The 23,185-nt window shown below is 45.6% G+C and overlaps 1 protein-coding gene and 1 long non-coding RNA gene across 2 annotated transcripts in view; one reads left to right on the top strand and one right to left on the bottom strand.

Annotated features, from left to right (window-relative positions):
* Window positions 1-23,185, bottom strand: part of SPATA13 (spermatogenesis associated 13) — a 289,978-nt gene that overhangs the window by 153,812 nt on the left and 112,981 nt on the right. The window lies entirely within an intron of this gene.
* On the top strand, window positions 7,432-11,669 carry LOC133258404 (uncharacterized). Its single transcript, XR_009740007.1, has 3 exons — window positions 7,432-8,148; window positions 8,919-9,125; window positions 10,957-11,669. It is a non-coding gene; the product is annotated as an uncharacterized LOC133258404 (long non-coding RNA).

Genomic DNA, 23,185 nt, shown 5'->3' with positions numbered 1-23,185 from the left:
CTTAAAGAAGGGACAGATAATGTTTTGTGGGAATTCAGAGGACCAGCAATTCCTGCCTGGGAGCAAACAAGTGTGAGCAGAGAAGATGACAAGTAAGAAGCTTTTAAAATGACATCTGTGAGTTTGTGAGGAAGAGACACAAAGGCAACATCATAGTAGAAAAAAGACAGGAAGTACCAGGTGTGCAGGCCTGACAGGGTATGCACAGCACAGCATGTCGTTGCCAACAGGCTGATGGTGGGGAGTGGACAGAAACGGAGCTGGAGAAGCGGGTCAGAGCCAGGCCAGGAAATTAGGACTTGAGCAGAGGAAGCGTACCGATATTTACAAACAGTAATTAACTAGCAAATTACTATATTAAAACCAGGTTTCTGAATATGTTCTAAGCGCAAAGCACTGTTGTACATCACTGAGCCTTGATCCAGCTGGACTCCTGGTCCACAGACCACACACCTTTATCTAACGCTTGCCTTCCCCAGGCTCCCAGCACTGTCACCATGAGTGAAAACAGGAGTAGATGAAAATGAAGTCTTTTCTTTCCAAGAAACAATCGTCCCTGTGCCTGACGCCTATCCATGAAGACAAGGATGCTCAAATACACATGTTTATATAAAACAGTTTTCCTTCATATGTGTATTTAAGGGAAAGTGTTGTAAGGACTGCTGGATACATGCCTGTTTTCAGAATGGTCAAATTAGAACATATTTTAAAAACTGAATGAGTTGAATTCTTCATTTTATAGGCTAATGGAAGCAGATCCTTTAAATTAAGATCAAGTGAAATCAACTGGCCCTTTTTGTCAGACATCAAACACCCCTTTCTTAAAAAGGCCCCATTTGCTTCTTATACTACTCAAAACAAGACTGTTTGCCCCACAGGGCCCTTTCCTCACTGGAATCGCCTTAGCATTTACACATGTGCTGGACAACTTCACGCTCACTTAATATTGGTCTCCAGTGGTTTCAAATAAGTGATTTCCTTTATAAACCATTAAAAACACAACATTTATATCTTCCATTACCCATAGTACCTGCTGTACAGAAAATATAAGAATGGCAAACACAGTACACAATGCCAAATATTCTATGGATTATGAACTCTTTCAATTCTTATAAAAATCTGTGAGATAGGCACCATTATTATCTTTATCTTAAAGATACATTAACAACTGAAGCACAAAGAGGCCAAGCAACTTGCCCAAGGAGCCATGGCTAAGCGGGCCTTGTGGGATTCAAGCTGAATGTGACTCCAGAGTCTGGACCTTGACAACAGTTAGAAGGTCTCCTAAGAATTCATTCACACTCAGTACACATCTGAGCCCAGGGACTAGGGACAGGACTGACTCTTCTGTCCACTCAGCTGCTGGGGGCGGTGGAGGCGGGCAGGCAGCAAAGTGCTGGGCTCCCAGGACAGTGCCTGGCAACGCGTCCCACCGCGCACCCAGCTCTGTCCTGGGCTCCAGGCCGCCCAGCTGTGCAAGGTCAATAGACCTGTGTGTGTGGCCAGCTTGAGGCCACCAACAATGACCTGCTTTCTTCTCCCGGGGCATCAGCAACGACATCACCAAAAGGCTTTTGTTTTTATAAAAATAGCTCAAAGAGACTGCAAATGGTGAATGGTGGTTATCATTATTTTCAATCTTTTATTTAAAACTATAAAGGATAAACTATAGTTAATAATATTAATAACAGCTACCATTTATTGAGCCCATGATATACAGCAGGTACTGGACCAAGTGCTTGTTGCACTGTCTCATTTAATCTCCCCCAAGAACCCCAAGCAGGAAGAACTAGGCTCCCACCTACAGACAGAGAAGGAGGTGCAGGGGCTACACCTGCAGAGCCCCCCTTTTCCTCCCACCCCCTTCCTTTCCCTCACTCCTTTTCTATCCTCTCCTCTCTCCCCAAAATAACTTCTGATCCTGTCCATTTTTCTCTCTCTCTTTATAAACTGAAGTATACATGACACACAGTAAAATACAACTTATTTTTCAGTGTCAATTTCATTTAGAATAAGATAGCATTACGGTTACGTATTTTCTTTTAGATCTTTATCTCTTAAGATGCATAATAGCGTCTTTACAATGAAATGGTAAGGTGTCCGCTCTATATAAAAAATTTTCAATGAGGGCATAGATTAAACAAAAACAGGACACATCTGTCCCCAGGCCTCGGTGGGGACATTTCTAGCACCTGGAGGACCCAGCCCTTTGTATCTACACTTATTACCTCTCAGAAAAACCAGTAAAGTCCTGGTGAAAATCACATTGAAGCGAGAGCTTCTGGGCGACAACATTCTTCTGGAGCATCAGATTTATCACCAAAGCTGTCTATGCCTGAGATGCAGTTGAAATCAGAAAAGTTGTATGGGAATTCCTGGCGGTCTAGTGGTTAGCACTCTGTGCTTTTACTGCCAAGGGCCTGCGATCAGAGAACTAAGATCTCACAAGCCATGTGGCGTGGCCCCCAAAATAAAGAAAATAAAATTCTATCTTTAAAAAAAAAAAAAAGAAATGTTCTTGATCCACCCAGGTTAGACTTCACTTGGACCTCAGCAGCTAATTTCAATTTCAATTCAATTCAGCACAAGTGATTTGCAGGAATCGTCTTTAGGAGGACAGGCATTTCTAAAACAAGGTGCTTACACGGAACCCCACCTCCCATCCCTCTTGCGTCAGGCTGAGTGTGGGGGTGGCCTGGGGCGGCCCCAGAGCCGATGACCATCACACGGCCACTATTATTGATGCTGTCCTTGTTTATGCTATAAGCATGGTATAAAACTTATTTGGAAATAATCATAAATTCAGTGACATTTGACAACCTAAATAGTGTAGAAAAGCTGGCAATAATCAAGGACTTGGCATGTTCTAAAGCAGAACTGTGTTGCACTTTTTAAACTACCTTAAAACTTTCTGCAAGTGTTAAGTAGAGTAACAGATTGCTTAAAAGTCTATGGATATACTTACTTTTTTTTTTTGATAAACTGAACTTTTAGATTCTATCCGATTAGATAATCAACTTCAACTCTATCACATCTAGTTAGACTCTAGAATGAAAAGTCTTTGTTAAAGAGACTGCTCTGTGCTTTGTGAGTAAGGTGGCGAGTGTTCTTGCTGTTGGAGAAAATCAGGAGCAAGTGGAGGACCCGCTGACGCAGAGCTGACCTAAGACAGAGGGTCACTTCCAGTGTGTTCTTTTTAAATACAGCAGGATTATTTAAGGCCACTGAAATTTGAAAGGCTGCAGAAAACAAATGAAGTGATCGCTGAGAAGTGCTGGAGTCAGCCCCACATGCAGCAACTCCTCCTCAGCTAAAAACCAGAAGTCCACACTGGGCCCGCAGCCACGTGGGTCAAGGGGTCGCCTTTGGTATTTTCTCCCCACAGGACTGAGGAGATGGCAGTTCTGGAGACAGTGCTGTGTCTGCAAAAAAGGATGAAAATTTCTGTAAAGGGATGTATGCTTGAGAATGGGCTTCTCCACAAGGAACCCTTATCTCAATCCTCCTCCACCCTTCCTCCCTGCCCCTCAGACGCCACGCCTGAATCCCACCTGGAGAACTCATGGGCCCGTTTCTCTGAGCCTGTGGTCTTTCACGTGATGCCAGAAATGTAGCCCCTGCATTTATTCAGGTGCTGGGAGGAGGCATGAGTTAAAAGGGGTAAAGAAAGCCTTTTCTGTGGCCCAGGTCTCCGGACAATGTGAGAACACAGGGGCGATGGCAGCAAGTGCTGATTCTGGGAGAAGGAAACACACTGCTTCCTCTGATCCTGAGCAGGTACCGGGCTTGTGTGCATGATGGCTGCCCAGGGCACTCAGTCCTGGGGCATAGAGCGTGGCTTCAGGGCTCCAGACAGGCACTCAGCTGATCCACCCAAACACTGCCTCTTTCTCAATTGTGTGTGGGCAGAGCCTTGCCAACCCCAGGTCCAAGGAGAGAACATGGTGGGGCAGAAAGACCTTTGCTCTGCCCCTGCCTGGAAGGGCTCTGAAAGTGATGCTGAGCTGACATTTACCTTTGGAAGCATGTTTCCTGCCATTGGGAAATATCTCTTTTTACCAATTTTGTTGGATATGTATATACAATGTACAGTACATGTGTAATGTATGCATATATTTACTTATACAATTATATATGTACACAGATACCAACACAAGGAATGAAGGATCACAAAAGATCAGACAACCATGACAGCACCAAACAAAACCAATAAAGCTCCAATAACTGATTCTGAAGAAATGGAGATCTATAGACTCTCTGATGAAGAATTCAGAATAATCCTTTTATAGAAATTTAGTAAACTACAAGAACACACAGACAACCAAATGAAATTTAGAAAGTAATATAAGAACAAAATGAAAAATAGAAACATCAAAATAAAACAAACAGATTCCTAGAGCTGAAGAATATAATGGCCAAACTGAAGAATTCAATGGAGAGCTGTGCAAGCAGACATGACTGAGCAGAAGAAAGAAGCAGTGATCTGGAAGGCAGGTAATGTGGACTTATGCAGTCAGAGGAGAAGAAAGAATGAAACACAAATGAGGAAGCCTGTAAGACTCATGGGACACCATCCAAAGAAACAATATATGTTACTACAGGAGTCTCAGAAGGAAAAGAGAAAGGGACAGAAAGTATATTTAAATGGCTGATACTAATGGGGGAAGGTGGTCAAAGGGTACAGAATTCCAGTTATAAGATGAGTAAGTTCTGAGGAATCTAATGAATAGATAATGACTACAGTTGTAACACTATTCTGTATACTTGAAAGTTATTAAGAGAATAGTTGTTAAAAATTATCACCACATACAAGATGGCAATCATCTGTTAACTAATCTTATTGAGGTAATTATTTAACAATATATTAAGGGGGCAACAGAGGATGAGATGGTTGGATGGCATCACAGACTCAATGGACTTGAGTTTGAGCAAACTCTGAGGAGATAGCGAAGGATGGGGAAGCCTGGAGTGCTGCAGCCCATGGGGTCACAAGGAGTCAGACACGACTTAGTGACTGATCAACAACAACATATATCAAATCATCATGCTGTACACTTTAAACTTACAAATTTTATACATCAACTAATCTAAATAAAGCTGGGGAAAAACCTGTGTGGTAAATGAACAGAGTGACAAGGCAGCTTAGTTAGGGAGAAAACATTTGAAAGTCATTTATTTGATAAGGGGTTAATATCCAGAATGTATAAAGAACGCCTACAACTCAACAATAAAAAAAAAAAATAGCTTGATTTAAAAATGAGTGGATTTAAATATTTCTCCAAAGAAGATAAACAAAAGCCCAAAAGCATGTAAAAAGATGCTCGAAATCACTAATCATTAGGGAAACACACATCTAAAGTACAGTGAGACCTCACGTCATACCAGTTAGAATGGCCATCATCAAAACGACAAGAAACGACAGTGTTGGTGACGATGCCAAGGAAAGGGAAACCTGTGCGCCCTTCATGAGACTGCAAAATGCTGCAGCCACTGCAAAAGTGGTGGAGATTCGTCAAAAAATTAAAAACGGAATGGCATCGGCACTCTGGGTATGTATACAAAAAAATCAAAACCAGGATCTCACAGAGGTGTTTCCACTCCCATGTACAATGCAGCTCTGTTAACAGCAGCCAAGAAGTGGAAACAACCCAAATGCCCATCGACGGATGAATGGACAAATAAAACGGGGCACAGCCATGCGGTGGAATATTGCTCAGCCTTAAAAAAGAAGGAAATCTTGTCATATGCCACCACATGGATGTACTCTGAGGACGTATTAAGTGAAATAAGCCTATCATAAAAAGACAAATGTGGTATGATTCCACTTCTATGAAGTATTGAAGAAGTCAGACTCAGAGACAGGCAGCGGGGATGTGGTTACCAGGGGCTGGGGAGAGAGGGGATGGGCTGGTTTTCTGTGGGTGTAGACTTTCAGGTTTATAAGATGGGAAGTCCCAGAGCTCTGCTGTGTCACAGTGTGTACACGGCTGACAGCACTGTGCTGCACACTTGAAGAGGCCAAGATAGTAAATTCCCACTTATATTAATATGTGTTTTTTACCACAATAAAAAAATAGAGTACCTTAATACACAGTGGTGTTGGAGAAGACTCTTGAGAGTCCCTTGGACTGCAAGGAGATCCAACCAGTCCATTCTGAAGGAGATCAGTCCTGGGTGTTCTTTGGAAGGACTGATGGTAAAGCTGAAACTCCAATACTTTGGCCACCTCATGCGAAGAGTTGACTCATTGGAAAAGACTCTGATGCTGGGAGGATTGGGGCAGGAGGAGAAGGGGACGACAGAGGATGAGATGGCTGGATGGCATCACCGACTCGATGGACATGAGTTTGAGTAAACTCCGGGAGTTAGTGATGGACAGGCAGGCCTGGTGTGCTGCCATTCATGGGGTTGCCAGGAGTCGGACACGACTGAGCAACTGAACTGAACTGAATACATAGAAGTATTAAACAGGGTTATAGAAACAAAAAAATTAAATTGGCAGCAAATAATAAACAAATCATGGGTAGGCACTTCAACATGAAAAGAATTCAAGTGCAGCAGGGGTTCTGCAATTGAGAACAACTACTTGGGCTTCCCAGGCGGTGCTGGAGGTAAGGAACCCACCTGCCAATGCAGGAGACGTGGGTTCGATCCCTGGGTCAGGAAGATCCCCTAAGAGGAGGAAATGGCACCTGTTCTAGTATTCTTGCCTGAAGAATCCCACGGACAGAGGACCCTGGCGGGCTACGGTCCATAGGGTTGCATAGAGTTGGACACGACTGAAGCGCCTTAGCACAAACATACCCAGGCACGCACTTATCAAAGCAGAGGACGCTAATGGCACACCCGTGATGAGTGGTGTGTAACAGAAGCCCATCTCCTCCTCTGCCCTCCGTAACTACCCCTGGGGTTTCCCCATGCTGACCGCTTCCCAGCATTAGCTGGGTGTCTGAAACTCTATTCAGTTCTGACACTGTCCATTTGGAGTGAGCACAGACCTCACTGTTCACAGGCTCCGTCTCACAAGACTACACCCCACTGAGTGCAGGCTGTCACCTGTGCTTTTGTTGATAGACTGGAGGCTCCTAAACTCCCCTCCCACCCCCTCAGCTTCAGTCATTGGCTAGAACAGCTCACAGAACTCAGGAACATGGTCTACTCAGGGCATTCCCGCTTTATTTATAAATAATCAGAAATAGCTGGATGGACAAGAACACAGGGCAAGACACAGGGCAGGGATGCAGAGCTCTCAGCCCCACCCTCTGTGTTCACCCCTCTCCCGGCAGCCCCGCCAAACTGGAAACTCTCCAAACTCCATACCTTAGACATTTACATGGTGGCCTCGTTACCGGGCAGGACTGATAAATCAATGGCCGTTAGTGGTTAACTCAACTCCAGTCCCTCTCTTCTCCCTGGAGGTCTGGTGTGGAGTTGATGTTCTAACCCTCAGTCAGATGGTTTCCCCTGGTGACCAGTCCCCATTCTGAGGCTCCCCAGGATACCCCAGTCACAGGTCATCTCGTTAGCTACCAAAACAAACAAACAAAAACTCTACAGAGGTTTGGGTTTCAGAAGCTGTGAGCCAGGAAAGGGGGCCAGAAGAGACTGAATATATATTCATCGTGATGTCACAATGTGTCAACTGTGAGAGCATTTTTTGAAAACCCTGTGTGTTTGTGAGTGTGAGTAGAGAAAGGGGTGCAGAAGAAAGGAATAGACGAGAAAAAGGAAGGAAAGAGGGGTGAAGAAGAGAAGAGATTGCGGGGAGAAGCAAGGGCAGTTTCAGCAGGCAAACGAGAGTCAGATGTTCATAGTCAGCAATGGATTTCTTTGTATTCTTGAAGATTTTCTAATAGGCGTGTAATATGACAGCCAGAGAAAAAACGGCTTTTAAAATGTGAAAGGACATCAGATTAATCCAAGGAACAGAAGGGAGCCGTGGGCGGGGGTGGCTCTGTGGTAAGGGGCACTGGCCCACGGGGGCAGCAGCTGTACAGCGAGTGTGCACGGGAGCCCAGGGCCCCAAGTGAGGGGCAACCTGAGGGGCCACGGCCACACAGAGCAGCAGAGGCACCAAAAGTCAGGCCTCACCTGCTGCGGGTTCTCCCAGGTGCCCACAGGGACGTGGATTTCCCTTGAAAGAGTCAGGTGAGTCTTCATTTCATGTCACTCGTGCCCTCGAATGGTGGCCATGGGTCTCAGTAATGACGCTGCGATGCCACTGGTCACACCAAATAGATGCTTTCCCCTTCTCAATGCTGTGAAGTCCAGTGGAAATTTATATCAAGAGAAAGCACAAATGTACCCTTTAAATTACCATCCAAACACCAGCTCAAACACTAGCGGCCCTCGGCAGGAGGGTGAATCTTATCAGCAAAGGTGAGAAGTGTGGGTAGCACAGACAGGGAGCTCTGGGGAAAACAGAACTCTGTCCTGGACTAGACAGAGGCTTTTGAAGAGAAAGCAGAACTGGGGGATTTGAAAAATCAAAGTTCATCCCCAGCTTTGCTCCCTGCAGTTCTGCAACTCTCTCATTCTTCTCCAGGGGATGCATTCTCCGGGGCTCAGGTTTTGTAAGTGACTCTATTTATTTATTTTTGGCTGTGCTGGGTCTTGTTGCTGCACATGGGCTTTCTCTAGTTCTGGTGAGTGGGGGCTACCCTTCGTCGCGGTGCTCAGGCTTATTTTGGTGACTTCTCTTGTTGCAGAGCACAGGCTCTAGGGCAGGCAGGTTTCAGGAGCTGTGGCGCACGGGCTTAGTTGCTCCCTCTTCATGTGGGATCTTCTGGGACCAGGGATCGAGCTCATGTCCCCTGCACTGGCAAGCAGATTCTTAACCACCGGACCACCAAGGACATCCCATAAATGACTATTCGAGAGGGTTGAATAGAATCAGTCATCTCTCTGTGTGTCTCCAGCAGAACATCCTACCAGCACCACGGGAGGAATTCTACACACTGCATGCTCTCCTGGAGAGAGTTTACAGAGGGAGGGCTGAGAACCTGCCGTCAGCAGCGCTTTTCCAGACACGTGAGTTGCAGAAAAGCAGAATCGTCTGAAAACGAAGTGCATGAGCTGACAGCAGGAGCAAACGGAAAGTCGCTTTTCTCTCCTTTAGAGAGCAGGTTGGTACCTTAGAGTGAACCGAGTGTAATCTTCTTAAATGTTAATGCAGTGGGGGACACACATGTCACTTAGTAAAATGGCTTGGCCAGGAAATGGAAAGATCGTAAATCAGGAGAAATTATCTTGTCAGAGGCACAGTGCTCTGATGAGGTACTCCTAGGTTCCTTTAAATCTTTTTTTCTTTTATTATAAAAGAAAACTGCTGCCCCACTGGAAGACTCCAGTGCGAATCTGACGTTTCTCTTCATGACTGAGCCTAGTTTTGTAATATAGTTTATAAAGAGTGAAAATAAGCATCTTTGGGTTCACTCAGCTATTCATCCTTCCTGAATTGCATGAAAGTCAGAAATGCTGTAATTCGCTGTCTATTCACCAGGATCCACTGTTCTGAGCCACTGGAGATGCAAAAACACTACAGCAATTTGCCAATTTTAAAAGAGACCTTGTAGTTAGTGATCTAGGTCCATAATCAGGTAACATGACTACCCCAAAATGAGATGGACCTCAGAAGGAAAAGTTGCTAAATGGCTGCAACAGAAATGCAAAGTCTGCGCACATTTCAGATATATCCTAAAGACAGCAGAAAGTCTGGCCCAAATGCTCTTTGAGGTCTGGTTGACTTCTCTTCTGCTAAATGGAACAGTGGTGGAAAGAGGCCACGTCACAGAGAAGCAAGAGGAGCTTTGGCTTGGTGGCCAGGAGGAAACTATAAGAGAGGTTTCTTTTAAACACTTTAAACTTTTTTAAATGTTACAATTTTAGGAAAAGCCTACCTGCTTTAAGAACCAGAGTCTAGAACATTAAAATACAGGACAGACATACAGAGGAGCCAGGTTGTGGTCGTAGTACTTACGGGACTGCGTGAACACACAAACTGTGCTTGTTACCATGCAGCTTCCTGGGTCTTTCCCTGTACCAATAAATCAACATCTAGGACATGGGATTTGATTTTTAGTCGTCACCCTACCAGAATTTTATACACTCTAAAGTATGACAACCACCCTCTAAGAACTTCATGGAATTCCTAGTTTCTTCTCATAAGCAACTTAATATTCCAATAAGCACAAGAGTGAAACACAAACCAGATACTAAATTCCTCTCTCCTTTCTTAACTGTTACAACCTCTGCTTCCTGGGTGTTTTCTGTCATGCAGTTCTAACTCTTCCTTCTTTTCTTGGCTTCTTTAAACCATCTTCCTAACTCTTGCTAGTCTTCCCTATAAGCATGTTAATTTCTCCGGCCAATCACTCATGGTCCTTCCTGGTGGGTCATGCATCTTGTCATAGAAAAAGTTTCATGAGAGACAAAGTGATAGATTTGTTTCTCAAAGAAGCAGATTTATTTAGAGAGATACCCCTTGCACAGACTGTAGGCCATTTCAGAAAGTGAGAGACCTCAACACTATTTTAAAACTTCTGCCTCTCATTGGCTCATCTACTTTGAAAATCTAAACCACAATCTTATCATTCAGGTAATACTGATTAGAATCATTCAATAGCAAGGAAGTAATAAAAGTCTACTGGGATTCGATGCACGATACTGGATTCTTGGGGCTAGAGCACTGGGACGACCCAGAGGGATGGTATGGGGAGGGAGGAGGGAGGAGGGTTCAGGATGGGGAACACATGTATACCGGTGGCGGATTCATTTTGATATTTGGCAAAACTAATACAATTATGTAAAGTTTAAAAATAAAATAAAATTTAAAAAAAAATAGAAAAAAAAAAAAAGTCTACTGGGGATGAGATAAATACATGAAACAAACACCTAATGCTTTAACTCTTCCCAGAGGGCCTAAGCATCCCCTTCCTAAAACTGCCTCCCTTCTAGGACTGCCCAGTGCCCCAAACACCACAGGACTATGATTTCCTGCTCGAGGAAAGGCATAGTCTCTAAAGAGCTCTTTAAAAAGGTCAGTATTGGAGAAGCAACTTGCAGAATAGTGGGGTAAGGGCCTTCAAAGACCTCCATAAAAACAATAAGAAATGGACAAATTTGTCCAAAACTCCCTTTTTAGAAGACTGCAAATAGAAGGTTCACAATTTCTAAAGTATTTATTCAAGGAATATGACTGAATCTCAGTAGGAGCAGTGAGCTCTGTGGTGTCTCAGCTTGTCTTGTCCCCATCCAACCTCACCTCCACGGTAGCCTTGGGAGCTAACAGCCACAGGAAAACCTAGCAGCAGAATGGTGCCATGGAAGCTCCCTGAAAGGCTCCATTCTCTGGGTTTGCATTTATTCGGTCTCATTCAAAGCAACTTTGGCAGAAGAAGCTGTATCCCCAGGGCATGTATCAAACACAAACTGTGGCAAGTGTTTAACATGGTGGCCCCTTGAGGTGGTAAAACCACTGAGATTAACAAGAAGCTGAACAAAAAAATGGAAATTCTGGGGAATGTGATGTCTATAGGAGGCTTTGTAAAGCTGTGACATGTTATGGAGAATCTAGAAGGACACACACATGTGCAGGGCTGTGTGTCGCAGCAGAGTCCTAGAAGGTCTAATCTCTCATCTCTGGCTGACAGACTGCGTACAAGCAGGGAGAGGTGGCTAAGGTAGAGATGTAAACCATCTGCTGGAGTGCTGAAAGCATGACCCAACATACAGAGAGTTCCTTATAAAAAGCCTGGAGATAGTCCTTCAATGCGTTTAAGGAATCGACAGGAATCAGGGCAAGCAGAGACTCAGTAGGACTTGCAAACTGATTGGATGGGGGTGAGGGAGGAGGTGTCAGGTTGAGGCTGGGGTGGTGATACCATTACAGAAAGAGAGGAGACAGCAGAGCTCACGCTCCTGCGGATGTAAGTTCGCTTCCGACAGCTGATGTTGAGGCTGTTGGGACATCCAGGCGGAGATGTCAATAGAGTTAGACACACGATTCTGATCGTTGGAACAGAGACGAGACTGGAGTTACAGAAGTGGAAGTTCCATCAACATCACATCCCATTCACAAAGCGGATGTGTGTGTGTAAGACCCCATTTAGACCTAGCAAGGCAGCTGCCACATGTAGGTTTAGAATGGAAAACAGGTGCAGGTCCAGAGATGTTTACATAAGTGTAACTGGGTGGGAATCTGACCCATTCTTAGAATCAGAGTCTCTGGGTTTTATACTTAATTCCAATTTAACAAAATCCCCAAACTTTTTTCTCATAAATTGTGGTCAAGCTCAGCTTCCTCCCACCTTCATGTGACTTCTCCACTGGAAATCAGTCACATCTCTTGGTTTTAGGGTGGTGTTCAAAATCATTTGAAACCTGACCGTGACAACTCTTGAACTGACCACCAACAGGCCCTAGGTGATCAGAAATTCATCTCCAGCTAAAGAACTGTGGATTGCATTTCTTCCCATAAGAACAATAAGCCAGCAATTTCCATGAAGTCTCCAAGGAAGGAGATAGTCCTTCAATGCATTTAAGAAATCGACAGGAACCAAGCTAAGCAGAGACTCAGGACTTGGAGACTGATCAGACCGGGATGAGGAAGGAGGTGTCAGAGGGCCAGGGGTCAGGTCAGGGTTCCGGGGCCCCAGAACCCACTGTTAGGAGGCCCATGGCTGCTGCACATGTTTAGAAGCACAGAGGAGGATGCAGATTCCCTTCCTGGGCATTCCACCAACTGTAAGGTATCCTTGTGAGCAACTCCTCCATCCCCCGTGCACCAGCTCCGCGCCCCCATGGTTTCTCAAAAGCAGCCGAACTGCACGCCTCTTTATTGTACCTGGGTGCCTGGTGCTCTGTTCCCTTGTTTCCACCCACATCCTACCAGTGAATTGAAACTGTTCCCTCCTTTCTTCTTTCATCCAGCATGTTGCTAAGTTACAGAGACAATTAGGAACAGGTCTGTGAGCTCATTACAATTCCAGGCACAGTTCTTCCCCACCACCATCCTTTCTTCTTTCTCTCTCTCTTTCTTCTTCCCTCCCTCTCCCTACTCCACCCCACCCCATATCTCTCTCTCTTTCCAAGAAGCAGAAGGAGTGGGAGAAAGATGTTTCTTAAATGGAAATCAACCAGAACCTTCAGTTTTCTGAGCAGACAACCCAAATGGTGGGCACAGTGCTGTGGACTCTTGTAAACTGCACTGATGACCCCATGTTGCTGTGGAAGCCCCTGAAATCCTTCATCAGATCCCAGCCCCACTTTACAGAAAGTGTCAGGAAGTTATGTGCACTCGGGACAAGGCTGCTGGGCCAGGGAGGAGGGTGGAGCGGCCAGGAGAGGAGCAGTTAGAACTTAATAAAGCTCTAAAGCAGTGAGTAGAAGCAGTCTGTAGCCCAAGCATCAGCACTGGGCTGAATTTGGTTTTTCAAGCCAGGAAGCAACTCCCGAATTCCTAAGCAGCCTGTGCAGGAGAGACCAGAGGGAAGCAGAGTTTTAATCCACTCTGATTAATGAGTGAGCTCCCCTGACACCTGGGATATTATTCTTTGAGCAGACGACAAGAGCAGACAGGACATCATCATCCCCCTAAGGCTGGCGCCAACCTTGGCTGCTTGGTCCCAGAGGGCCAGGCGCCCTTGGCCCAGTCAGGCATATTCCGCTTTGACCCTATTGCATGCTTGTGGTCTGTGGTCCGGGGCTCTCGCTGCCCAGGGAGGCAGAGCTGAGCTGGCACCCAGGCCAGGTACCCTTTGCCAGATGCCGGGAGCTGTCGCCTGTCCCCCGGGTTTCCTGCTGGGTGCCTGTCTCTGTCTTGTTCCTTGGAAGCTCTCCATCTGCTGGTGCAGAACTTGCTCGGTCCCCAGATTATTCACTGATGCCTTTCTCTCTGGATTGGAAGCGTCCTGAGGCTGGAGAAACTGCCTCATCAGTCTTGGCAGCTGTGACATTTCTTATCAAACAGATTAGTTTTCACCAAGTAGAAGCTGTAATTTTGGGTCCACCTTCATTCAGAGGCTTGGGCAATTACAATCATTAGGCATTTAGATTTATTCTCTGAAGCCCTGAGAACAAATTGTATGAAACTGTTATTCTTATAAATTAAACAGGTCTCCAGAAAATACAGCCTTTCCATACTGAGACCACTGATCAGTTAAAAAAAATTTTTTATTGATGTATAGTTAATGTACAATGTTTTATAAGTGTCAGATGTACCAACACAGTGGTTCACAATTTTTAAAGGCTAAGTTTTTAGTTTTAGTGCTGTTGCATGTATGTGAGAGTAATGCAAAGATCTCAGTTTTATTTCCACTTTTTTTTTTTTTTTTAAATTCAAAGTCACTCAGCCATATCTGACTCTTTGCCATCCCATGGACTAGTCATAGCCCATCAGGCTTCTCTGTCCATGGAATTCTCCAGGCAAGAATACTGGAGTGGGTAGCCATTCCCTTCTTTGGGGGATCTTTCTGATCCAGGGATCAAACCGGGTCTCTTGCATTACAGGCAGATTCTTTACCAGGGAAGCCTATTGCAGTTGAGCATAAACATGTCCATGGTTCTCTGAGCACCCACTATCTGGGCAAAACTCTGCCAAGATTGTTGGGCATCCCAAGGTGACTTCCCCATCAATGTAGCCACTCCCTAATAACAGCTAGTCATGCTGTTTCAATAGAACAGATCTAGCACACCACTAATCCCTGGTTTTCAAACCCCACTGAGCCCAGCACCAGGGCCTGACATCAGCTCAAACCCTGCCCTGTGGAGGGAGAGCTGCGTGTCCCAGGGGAGGAGCTTAGCCTTTCTGTATGTCTGTCCTCACCTGTCAGCTGATGCTCGTGCACGCCTCGTAAAACTGCAGGTATTTTGGATACTGCATGTGAAGCAGCTGCCACGGAGCTTGGCAGACAGCAGGTGCTCGACAAACAGCAGTGACCTTAAGATTGTTACTGTTCTAGATGCCCACCCAATAATGCACAGATGGTGGGGCTGGCTGAGGGTGCTGTGGTGGCGCTCAGTGAAGACAGATGAGCACACAACCTCTGACCCGTAAACCCCAGTGAGCACCAGCCCTGGCACAAGGCCAGGTGATCTAGGAGTGTTCATGGCCAGCAACCTGGGGTTTACCTGGGCAACGGCTGAGAAGCAGACAGAGGAAGAAGCTGGGGTGCTGTGGGGCTGTGTTAACACAGCAAACACAGCATGCTGTTTTCCAAGAATTTAGTCACAGGATGAGATTCACAGCACAATAATAATGATGTCGACTGAAACTGTCTACATACATGGATCTGCTGCTGCTGCTGCTAAGTCGCTTCAGTTGTGTCCGACTCTGTGCGACCCCATAGATGGCAGCCCACCAGGCTCCCCTGTCCCTGGGATTCTCCAGGCAAGAGTACTGGAGTGGGGTGCCATTGCCTTCTCTGATACATGGAACAACACCCTATTTTTCTTTTTCTTCCTATTTTTCAAAGAGGTATCTAAGGACATGTGCTGAGCACGCTGGAGAGGAGAGGTTGCTTACAGGATGGGAGAGAAAGGTTCATGGGCGGGGACTGGGGATAAAGTAGAACAAAAGAATAAAATAAAACAAGAGACAGGTCTTCTACAGACGATTAGTGAACTTTGTATGACTAACGCATTCCTTAACTTCATGTCCAAAAAAAAACCAACAACAACACAGTGGTGTCTACCTTATGGATAGATTCACTTGAAACAAGTCAAATCACCATGCCAGCCAGTACAATGGCAAGAGCATAAAGGAGCACACAGAGTAACTGATGTTTTCATTCATTTTTATTATCACAGTACTTAGCACAGCACCAAGGCTATAATAGGAAAAAATGAGTAAAACCAAATTTACTCCTCTTTATCTAGAACTAGGACTTTCCCTCCTTAACGTCCTGGGGGCTGGCAGATGACAGAGGGGGTGTTGGAGAACTGAAGGGGGCGGCAAGGATGTTTCCAGGAGACACTAGGAGGGGTGCTGGAGCTGGCTATCCAGCCCTCAAGAGGCTGGTCTACTCTCTGGAGGGAGACAAGACTTAGAGACATGAGACCCGCCAATACAGCCCGCCAGAGCACAAAGCCAAGTGCAAAGCTGACCGGTGCCTTGGACCCTGAGCCCCACAGAAACCAGAAGACGACTCGGGCTCCTTGGCATGTGTTACATGGTACACAGTGCACAGTATACCAGTACGTGGTACATGGTACACGGTATATGGAAATGGTTCACGGTATATTGTACGAGCCACTTCCCAGTGTGATTGATGTTCCGTGACATCAAGGTCGTCGGCCAAGTCCCAGATCTAATTGCAAATTTGAGGGGCAGCTCCCCTCTGAGATGACATATGGCTCATCAGAGCTAATGGATCCCAGGGCCGACGGGGCTCAAATCCCCAGGTGCTGATGCACACGGCAACCCTGACTTCCCCTCCTGCCCCTCTCTGCATCTGCAGGGTGACAGTGGGCCTCTGGGGCATTTGACACAATTTGAGACAGCGAGGAGACATGCCACGGCAGTGAGGTGAGTGACTGGGGTCGAGCAGCACGTCTAATCCTTCACCTTAGTTTCTGATAAGGTACTTAATTAATCTCGTCACTGTCCATTTATCCCACAGCAGAAAGCTTTCCAATCTGCTGCAATGCCCCAAGTTGTTTGCTCATAACAACAAAACTTACCAGGGTGAGTGACAGAATCTTATTCTAAGTGCTTGGCGTGCTGCGATTCATGGGGTCGCAAAGAGTCGGACACGACTGAGCGACTGATTTGATCTGATCAGTCAAAGGAGGGAGATGGGTAGAGGGCAAAGGTAAACTTGGTGCTAAAAGGGTTTTGGATTTAGATCCAAAACTTGAAGGTAAGGAACACAAGAAGCAAGATTTTCAGAATTCTCAATCTTCTTCAGTCTAGTGTTAATGAATATTTTAATTCAATTACTTCTATTTCTGGTGTCTTTTCTGTTTTGGAGACAGTGGTATCTATAGATCAATCCTGAAGCAAGAAAAGCTGATGGGTCTTTATCCAAACATCTTAGCATCTTCAGAGAGACGCTGGTTGGGATACAGGTTGATTTTGTGATTTATTAGAAACAGCCTGTGAACATCCCCAAGAAACACCATCCTCACCAGAGAGTCAGGAGCAGCGACCAAGAGAGCACTGGCCTCCATGCCTGGTAGGAGGGACCTCCCCTCCGACCCTCAGGAGTTCCCCAGGATCAGACACCTGCAGGTCTTACTGAGTCTCAAGTCAGGATGATCGGCTAAACCTCCTAGACAAGACTCCCTGAGAATAATCAGCAACCAGGTCAGCAAAGAGAATTCAGCCAGAGTCCTACAGATGGGAACGTCCAGACCAGGAACCCCTGCTTCTCTCTAACCCCTTCTGTATCATGAGGCCAGAGTGACCTTCTCACATCATAAGTGGATCACGTCACCGCCTCCCCAACTCACCTCTGTTTAAAACCCTTCCACAGCCCCAGTGACCTTGGTATAAAGACAGAACCGCCCAGTGGGTCACAGGGCTTGGGCGGTCGGTCCTTGTCTGTACCTGCAGCCTCACATCACCCCACACAGTTTCTGCTTCTACACGTCTCACGCGTGCAGAGCACACCTGCATGCTTCCTCACGCCTCAAGATCTCTGCACACGATGTCCTCACTCTTCCATGGCCTCTACTCATCCTTCAGTTGTTCAGTAAATATCACTTCCTCCAAGAAGCCCTCCCCAGTTCTCTGGCTACATCAAACCCAATGACAGGCTCACAGCACTCAGCACCACACTCAGAGGACTTGTTAGTTGTAACTTTACACTTACTGGGTGTCAACAGGATTGGCTTTCCTACAGGATTGTAAACGCCAGAAGACTGTGTCTGTCAATCGTGTCCCCAGAATCCGGAGCAGTGAGGATACGGGAGGTATTTATTTATTTAACAATTGCCTTGATGGATGAATGAGCAAACCAGGGCTGAGACTGGACTTGGGGAAGAATTGGGAATGCTATGTAGCAGTCATAGGACTGTGGATTTAGGAATACACCTTCATAGACTAGGGCAACTGCTATTTCTAAGCACACCTTCCGGGAGATGGCGATATCGAACCGAGAAGGGGAGTGATTTACTTACTATGGTCTCCCACCCACTGGGCCCTGGCTGGAGCCTCACACGGGTCATTTCTGAGGCTGCGAGTGCCAGTCTGAAGGTGCGCTGGGCTAGAGTCTTGGCTGCATCACTTACCGGAAGTGATTATCTAGGCAAATCACCAAAGTGCTGGTTTCCTTTCCTCGTTTGTAAAACCGGGTCATAACAGCACTTACTTCAGACCGGGACTGTGAGGCGTGAGTGAGTGAACACAGAGTTCTCGCAATGATACTTCTCACATAGTAAACATGAAGAATATCACAGCTATTATTATCAACATCCCTGATTCAAACAGAAGGAAACTGGGGCTCAGAAATTTCCGTCAGATGGTTTAAGCCCCCACAGATCATAGAGGCTGATAAGACCTCAGACTGAGGTGTGTTGGTCCAAAGTCCTTGCTCTCAGGACCCTGTTGGCTGAAGCAGCACCAAGCCTCTGGGCTGAGTTTTGGTGTCTGCAGATGGGCTGGTGTGGACAGTGAGACCGGCAGCAAGCCGGGGTCCAGGTGGGCAGGCAGCCAGCACGGTTGCGGCCATAAGGGCCCAAACCCAGTCTAAGCCCCGGGACAAGGTGATGGGACCAGGAAGCACCACCAAAACTGACAGTGGCTAGGAGCAGCTTGCAGTTAGGAGGGCGCGGGCAAGGTGGTTGGGGACACGGAGCCAGGCCCTAGAGGTCATTGGGTCAAGGTTGGGATTCTCCCTGAGCCTGCAGTGGGTCTAGCCCCATGGCAGGGGGACTATGGGAGCAACTGAGGGGTTAGAGAGTGATGGCCCCGGATCAGTGGCCACACAGCGGTGGGGCCACCTCCTGAGGCCTCAAGCTGAGGGTGAGTGGGGCGGGGAGGGCTGCAATCCTGATCCCCCGTATTGGAGTGGGCACTGCCCTTTGCTGGAGAAACAGCAGAGCGTTTGAAATCTGACGACACAGTACATCCCGGGCCTCGCAATGCAAATCCACTTTCCACATTCTCTTCTTTTGTTTCAGTAAGAACATGCTTACTTGTCAAATCAAAAGTCCCAGTTTGGGCTCAGAAAATTTGGTCCCTGTAACTATGGTCCAGCTCTATCGTAAATTAAACCGGCTCTTGTGGACTGGAACTGGGATCCTAATTCTTATTTCTACCTCCTGTGGGAAAAGTCATTTCAAGTTCCAAAGAACTTTGGGGCAGTGCCTACCCACTGGAAAAATCCACTTTCTGTTATTAAGTTCAACTGTAATGACATTGTGTTCTTCCTCGACATAATTCCACTTTATCCACAAAGGATGGTACTTTAACAGAAAACAGCCATGGTGAAAACTGTGGCTTGACAAGGAACCCAGGGTCCCCTCAACAATGTCTGAATTAAAGGGAAAGAGTTTGCTGTTTTATAACTGGAAAGCTAATCGTTCTTAAGAGCAGAGCAAGGTTAACAGGGGTCACCGCCTTGATGGCCCACCAGGCAGCCAGTCCTTGAGAACCAGAGGGGTCTGGTCTACACATCAGGGGGACCGCACTTGAACTCTGCACTCAGCCTGCCTTCCGTTTGACGTCTATTCCCCTTCTGGGGGGAAGCAACTTCCCTTTGATGAAGCGTGACCTCCTGGATTTTCCGATTTCTGATGAACAGAATTCTTCCCTCTGTGACCGTTCCCCCAACTCCTGTCCCACTGAGTCACCCCTAGTCTTAGTTCTTGCTTTTACACTCACTGCAGCATCACCCCAAACTGTGAGCAACCAGGGTCACAAGACCATATACTACCTTCAGTTATAAAGCCCCAGGTTCTGCTGGTTTGTTTAAAAGTTCAGTTCAGTCACTCAGTCATATCCGACTCTTTGTGACTCCATGGACTGCAGCATGCCAGGCCTCCCTGTCCATCGCCAACTCCCGGAGTTTACTCAAACTCATGTCCATTTGAGTCGGTGATGCCATCCAACCATCTCATCCTCTGTCGTCCCCTTCACCTCCCGCCTTCAATCTTTCCCAGCATCAGAGTCCTTCCACATGTCAGTTCTTCCCATCTGGTGGCCTAAGTATTGGAGTCTAGGCTTCAGCATCAGTCCTTCCAATGAATATTCAGGACTGATTTCCTTTAGGATAGACTGGCTGGATCTCCTTGCAGTCCAAGGGACTCTCAAGGGTCTTCTCCAACATCACAGTTCAAAAGCATCAATTCTTCAGAGCTCAGACTTCTTTATAGTCCAACTTTCATATACACACGTGACTACTGGAAAAACCATAGCTTTGACTAGAAAGACCTTTGTTGGCAAAGTAATGTCTCTGCTTTTTAATATGCTGTCTAGATTGGTCATAACTTTCCTTCCAAGTAGCAAGCATCTTTTAATTTCATGGCTGCAGTCATCATCTGCAGTGATTTTGGAGTCCCCCCAAATAAAGTCTGTCACTGTTTCCCCTGTTTCCCCATCTATTTGCCATAAAAGGAGGGGACCAGACACCATGATCTTAGTTTTCTGAATGCTGAGCTTTAAGCCAACTTTTTCACTCTCCTCTTTCACTTTCATCAAGAGGCTCTTTAGTTCTTCTTCACTTTCTGCTATAAGGGTAGTATCATCTGCATATCTGAGGTTATTGATATTTCTCCCAGCAATCTTGATTCCAGCTTGTGCTTCATCCAGCCCAGCATTTCTCATAATGTACTCTGCATATAAGTTAATAAGTAGGGTGACAATATATAGCTTTGATGAACTCCTTTTCCGATTTGAAAACAGTCTGTTGTTTCATGTCCAGTTCTAACTGTTGCTTCCTGACCTGCATACAGATTTCTCAAGAGGCAGGTCAGGTGGTCTGGTATTCCCATCTCTTTAACAATTTCCCACAGTTTGTTGTGATCCACACAGCCAAAGGCTTTGGCATAGTCAATAAAGCAGAAATAGATGTTTTTCTGGAACTCTTGCTTTTTCCATGATCCAACAGATGTTGGCAATTTGATCTCTGGTTCCTCTGCCTTTTCTAAAACCAGCTTGAACATCAGGAAGTTCACAGTTCATGTACTATTGAAGCCTGGCTTGGAGAATTTTGAGCATTACTTTACTAGCATGTGAGATGAGTGCAATTGTACGATAGTTTGAGCATTCTTTGGCATTGCCTTTCTTTGGGATTGGAATGAAATCTGACCTTTCCCAGTCCTGTGGCCACTGCTGAGTTTTCCAAATGTGCTGGCATATTGAGTGCAGCACTTTCACAGCATCATCTTTCAGAATTTGAAATAGCTCAACTGGAATTCCATCACCTCCACTAGCTTTGCTCAGAGTAATGCTTCCCAAGTCCCACTTGACTTCACATTCCAAGATGTCTGGCTCTAGGTAAGTGATCACACCATTGTGATTATCTGGGTCATGAAGATCTTTTTTGCATAGTTCTGCGTATTCTTGCCACCTCTTCTTAATATCTTCTGCTTCTGTTAGGTCCATACCATTTCTGTCCTTTATTGTGCCCAGCTTTGCAAGAAATGTTCCCTTGGTATCTCTAATTTTCTTGAAGAGATCTCTAGCCTTTCCCATTCTATTGTTTTCTTCTATTTCTTTGCACTGATCACTGAGGAAGGCTTTCTTATCTCTCCTTGCTAGTCTTTGGAACTCTGCATTCAAATGGGTATATCTTTCCTTTTCTCCTTTGATTTTCACTTCTCTCCTTTTCACAGCTGTTTGTAAGGCTTCCTCAGACAGCCATTTTGCTTTTTTGCATTTCTTTTTCTTGGGGATGGTCTTGATCCTTGCCTCCTGTACAATGTCCCGAACCTCCGTCCATAGTTCTTCAGGCACTCTGTCTGTCAGATCTAGTCCCTTAAATCTATTTTTCACTTCCACTGTATAATCGTAAGGGATTTGATTTAGGTCATACCTGAATGGTCCAGTGGTTTTCCCTACTTTCTTCAATTTCAGTCTGAATTTGGCAATAAGGAGTTCATGATCTGAGCCACAGTCAGCTCCTGGTCTTGTTTTTGCTGACTGTATAGAGATTCTCTATCTTTGGCTGCAAGGAATATAATCAATCTGATTTTGGTATCAAACATCTGCTGATGGACATATGTAGAATCTTCGCTTGTGTTGTTGGAAGAGGGTGTTTGCTATGACCAGTGTGTTCTTTTGGTAAAACTCTATTAGCCTTTGCCCAGTCTCATTCTGTACTCCAAGGCCAAATTTGCTTGTTACTCCAGGTATTTCTTGACTTTTGCATTCCAGTCCCCTATAATGAAAAGGACATCTTTTTTGGGTGTTAGTTCTAGAAGGTCTTGTAAGTTTTCATAGAACCCTTCAACTTCAGCTTCTTCAGCATTGCGGGTCAGGGCATAGACTTGGATTACTGTGATACTGAATGGTTTGCCTTGGAAACGAACAGAGATCATTCTGTCATTTTCGAGATTTCATCCAAGTACTTCATTTCGAACTCTTTTGTTGACTATGATGGCTATTCCATTTCTTCTAAGGGATTCTTGCCCACAGTAATAGATACAATGGTCATCTGAGTTAAATTCACCAATTCCAGTCCATTTTAATTCACTGATTCCTAAAATGTTGATGGTGGCCTTACACGGCATGGCTCATAGTTTCATTGAATTAGACAAGGCTGTGATCCATGTGATCAGATTGGTTAGTTTTCTGTGATTGTGGTTTTCAGTCTGTCTGCCCTCTGATGGAGAAGGATAAGAGGCTTATGGAAGCTTCTTCTTTTTTTTTTCTTTTGCATTTATGAATACTTTATTCAAAAAGTCTTCCCCAAATAAGGGAGTTCTAATTGATGCATTGTTTGTTGTTTACTCGCTCAGTCACGTCCAATTCTTTTGTGACCCCATAAACTATAGCCCAACAGGCTCCTCTGTCCATGGGATTTTTCCGGTAAGAATATTAGAGTGGGTTGCCATTTCCTTCTCCTCATGGAAGCTTCTTGATGGAAGAGATTGACTGAGGTTTGTTTATATATATATACACATATTCTCTATTAACAAAGAGCTTTGTTTCACCTTTTGCACAAATGATATTGTAACACGAATAAAGACACAAAAACATAACATCCATAAACTCAACTTTTCTTTGGAACACCCACCTCCC

Source organism: Bos javanicus, chromosome 12 (genome assembly GCF_032452875.1).
Source record: "Bos javanicus breed banteng chromosome 12, ARS-OSU_banteng_1.0, whole genome shotgun sequence".
In the NCBI taxonomy this organism is placed as follows: Eukaryota; Metazoa; Chordata; class Mammalia; order Artiodactyla; family Bovidae; genus Bos; species Bos javanicus.
The sequence above is the reverse complement of the archived record's forward strand: the minus strand, read 5'-3'. Positions and strand labels throughout refer to the sequence as shown.